Genomic DNA, 4,496 nt, shown 5'->3' with positions numbered 1-4,496 from the left:
AGAGGGCACACGTGGGCACTCTTACAGACAAACAGTGATACATGATATTTGAAGAAGATTGCACAAAAGACCCCGAACACAAGAAGATGGAGATCCATGCACCCTTCCTGATCGGACTCCGTCGCCACCTGGAGTGGCATGACCCGACATCGCCGAGTCGAACCCTGACGAGACGAAGAGGCCACATGCTTTGAAGCGCTATAGATTGGAGCTCTTCTACAGGGCCAAATTATTCTGACATGGTGTCGATCCCGCCACCGATGTGACGCCTCCGCGAGTACAAAGGCCCATGTTATTTACTTGATGTGGCCATTTCCCCTCTCGTCACTCGAGTGACAGACGGAGTGGTCTCTCGTTGCTCGAGATCAGGTTCGTGACTCCATGGACTACAAATGTGCGGTGGCGCAAGGCCCTATTGCCCCTTGGTGGTCATGAGACTCGTAGCTTGGAATTGCTGAGGAATGAGGCAAGGCCTCGAGAATGAAAGAAGGGGAAATAATGGCATTCCTTGCAAGCTCATCCGTTCCTTGCTTGCTCATGGGAGTGATGAGGAACCCCGATGGGGACACGAGGTTGAGATGGCGATCTGGGTGACACATCGGTCATAGGAGCGCCAATTGCAAGATCTAAGGCAAATAAAAAAATCAAACTTGATATTTGTCATGCTAGCAGGCAAATACTCCCTCTAAATTTATATACAAGGTCACTTCATCTTTCTATCAAATTTTGCATTATAATTTTGGTCAAGGAAATATGGGTTGCATGTCATGTCACAAAAAAAATATTATCGCAAAGTTTTTCAAATGTGAATCAATGGCATACTTTTTTTTGGCATGTACTATTTTGTTGGTAAAGTTAATGGTCAAAGTTAGACATAAAATTGTGAAGTGGCATTGTATTAGTAGACCCAAGGGAGTAACTTTTTTAAACCATGTACGTTTCGTCCGTTACTGAATCTTAAAAATATGGCTGATCAAATTTGTCTTCTTCAACAATATCACCAATTTACTGACTAAACTAACCTCATACACGAATTTACATCTGCAAAAGCCAACATTCACTAACATCTAGCTACAACACTTATCACCTTCTAATTACACTAGTATAACGCCCGTGCGTTGCCACGGGCTCTTTAAAATTTATAGTCAGTATCTTTCATTTATCATCCCCTCATATTGGGTGATTATGGGGTGCTCTAATTAGAAACACAACAATCAAATATTAGAAAATTTCACCGAACGAACAACAACGAATAATACGATATCTATCAAACAAATAAAATGAGGTCATATTTTTGGTCCGTCATGCACTTCTGTTGAAAAGTGCCTATCCCTTTTAGAATCAACCCACTGTTTGCTCGCACGCAAAAAAATACATCTCTAAAGTGGGGAACCGATCGGTGCCAAAAAGAACTCAAACTCCTATCCAATCTCGACTTCGTGCTCTTCCACTTCCATTGATAAAGATGGGACGTCAAGGGTTTCATCATGATGACCTCGAGCAGCCGCCGATATCCCTCCCCACATCTATCCCTACCCCCTGCTGCCGCTTGCATTGTCCTTGCTCCTCGAGGGAGCTAGGGACACAATGTTCTCTAGGATGGGCATGACCAGATCCACGAGGAGGCCACATTCTTCCATGGGAACCCAATCAAGCACACCACCCTCCGCAACCATCCAATCCTGGCCTAACAAAGTCAAGACCCGCCATCGATCCACAAATCAGGCTTGCCGCATCCAGGTTCACTGCAAGTCTGCGACGAGTCTGTAGTCGACATCTTGACTTTGGCTATCCCCACGGAAGAATCATCGGATCCTGCTTACTTTTACCATCACTTCGTCTCTTCCCAAGGCAGCGACACCACCCAGCCAATCACCACCACCGCTTGCAGCTTGCCTACATAAAATCATGAGAAATCCCCACGACGGTGCTGTAAGATCACCTTGGCGACCTCGACAGTGACCGACTGGTCTAAGATCTAAGCTAGCCGCTCTTTGTAGAAACCAATAGAAGTAGGCATGTGACTCAAATTTGTTCTTTGGTGTGCATGCGTTTCTTGCTGCCCACCAGCTCTTGTCTACAACTCGCCTATCTCTGTACCAGCTCTTGGTCTACAACTCGCCTATCTTCATGCTCGAGACGACCAAGCTCGATGCGCAAGCCGCATACGTCTGCTAGAGCTATATCCAGGCCCTATGATTTTTGGATCACTGGCACTATGGGTGCCAGGACCGGAGTCGCCCTCATCCACCAAGTGGATCAAGGAGGCCCACCACCTAGACTATACATCGCAACATTTTGTGTTTTCCTATAAAAAGTAAAGAACCTTCTCTAATAAACGTAAATATAACCTTTTGGTTTTATAGTCTCAACTTTCCTACACTCCAATACCAGAAGGATTTCTTGGTTTTATTTAATGACCTTCTTGAATGTCATTCACTTAGAAAGGTAGTAATACAATCTGTGATATTAAGGCAAATTATTAGTCATATTAAAGTGCAAAAGGCCCTATAGGAGTCAAAGCATGACTTTTATGGTTATACTGTAATTTGCAAGATCTGAGATTTATGCAAGTGTACAATTAGAGAAGAGCCAATTAAATAGATTTTCACATTCAGAATAGTACGATTAGCAGTAGCACTTCAATTTTTTCATGTTTGATCAGCTTGCTAGGTGGTTATCACTAAGCATGTTGGAACGATGAGCATAACCTAACTTAGTTCAGTACGTGTTGCTGCAAATTAGTTCAGTACGTACGAAGCTGTTGCTAATTTCAATGCCTGGTTGTTGCAAGTTTCTAATGAAAAAGTACTTCAGGTCAAAGGTCAGGGAATATACACTTATGTTATCATGGTTGTTTCCTTATAGTGAACAACTTTGATCACCACTTCAGCAGCTACTATCTATAAGAAGACATTAGCTAAGTAGATACAGGCAAAGAAAGCATGTAGGCAAAACCAGAATTAAAAACATCCTTCTCAATGGAGCTCGTGCAGTTCGGAAGACCCTAATCCTCGACGAGGGACCCCTCCGATGGTAGCATGGCGTGACAATTGCCGTCAATGACGACACCCAAAGTACCTTGCATAATCCATCGATCCAGTTTGGAACAATCAAGCACATACCTTGCAAAGTGATGTGGATCTGAAGCAGAGGTGGGAAGGTAAAGGCTCAGGTGAGGTGAGGTGGAATGAGACGTTGATATAGACGTGCACGCATGAGAATAAGGCGGTGCCCAGAATGGATCTCCATCAGAGGAGGCCGGATCCGCTGGGGAGGAGGTCGCTGTAGTACCTGCCATCTGTGCGATGGATCACGGGGCTGGCAGGCAGGGGGAGGGGATAGGAGGGAGCGGGTGGGCTAGAGCGTAGATGGCGGGTGCCCCCGACGACGGCTGGGAAGGATGGTGGAGGAGGTGGATGAGGATGGCGGCGGCGGCGGCTGCGGTTGCGCCTCGTCCGCAGCCGTGCTGGTGGTGGTCGATGCGAGAGCCAGATGGCGTCGGCCAGAATCAGGCAGGGGCGACAAAGATTTAGAGGAGAGAGAGAATGGAGGCGATGAGCGATGGGAGGAAGGGCCACCGGCGATTGGGGTGGCCTCAGATCCGCCCTTCGTGGCCGCCTATTTCATGGGACGAACACCCGTGCTCACCGTCGGGCTCGCCTTCGGCCGCTGCCTCGCCGACATTCACGACGTAGAGCCCCTTCCTACGATCCCATTTGCCAGGGAGGCAGCGCCATCCTTCATCGTAGAGAACGAGTCCACACCGAGATCCCAACCAGATCGTGATTGCGCCTCCCCAAACCGCAGCGGCACATCCCACTCCATCAACGACCAACCTATATGAGGCGGAGGGTCAGTGTAGGACGCGAGCGCCGTCACCATGGACGTGGGGGACGCCGTAGGTGGGAAGGAGGCGGCGACGGCGTCTGTGTCAGGAAGATCGCACGACGGTGGCGGCGTTTACTCGAGGGGGTCGAGAGGAGCTGCGTTTGGTGCCGGGTGGGTTCTTTGGTGCGTGCGTGGGGCTGGAGATTGTGATAGGTGATCAGGTGAGGGCGTGCCATACCTGGATCGATAGCCTTACCATACCTGGTGGTAATTTAAATTTATTACCATATTCGATATTTCCCGAGTTATGGCCTTATCATACCTGGACTGATAGCCTTTGGGGTAATTTAAATTTATTATCATATAATTACCATATTCAAAATTTCCTGAGTTATGACCTTACCATACCTGGATTGATTTATTACTATACGTGGATTAATTATGATTTATTACTATATGATTTATTACTATACGTGGATAGCCTTACCATACCTAGTGGTAATTTAAATTTATTACCATATTCGATATTTCCCGAGTTATGGCCTTACCATACCTGGATTGATAGCCTTTGGGGTAATTTAAATTTATTACCATATTCGATATTTCCCGATTTATGGCCTTACCATACCTGGATTGATAGCCTTTGGGGTAATTTAAATTTATTA

Source organism: Triticum dicoccoides, chromosome 1B, assembly GCF_002162155.2.
Source record: "Triticum dicoccoides isolate Atlit2015 ecotype Zavitan chromosome 1B, WEW_v2.0, whole genome shotgun sequence".
NCBI lineage: Eukaryota > Viridiplantae > Streptophyta > Magnoliopsida > Poales > Poaceae > Triticum > Triticum dicoccoides.
Note: the sequence above shows the minus strand (reverse complement) of the source record.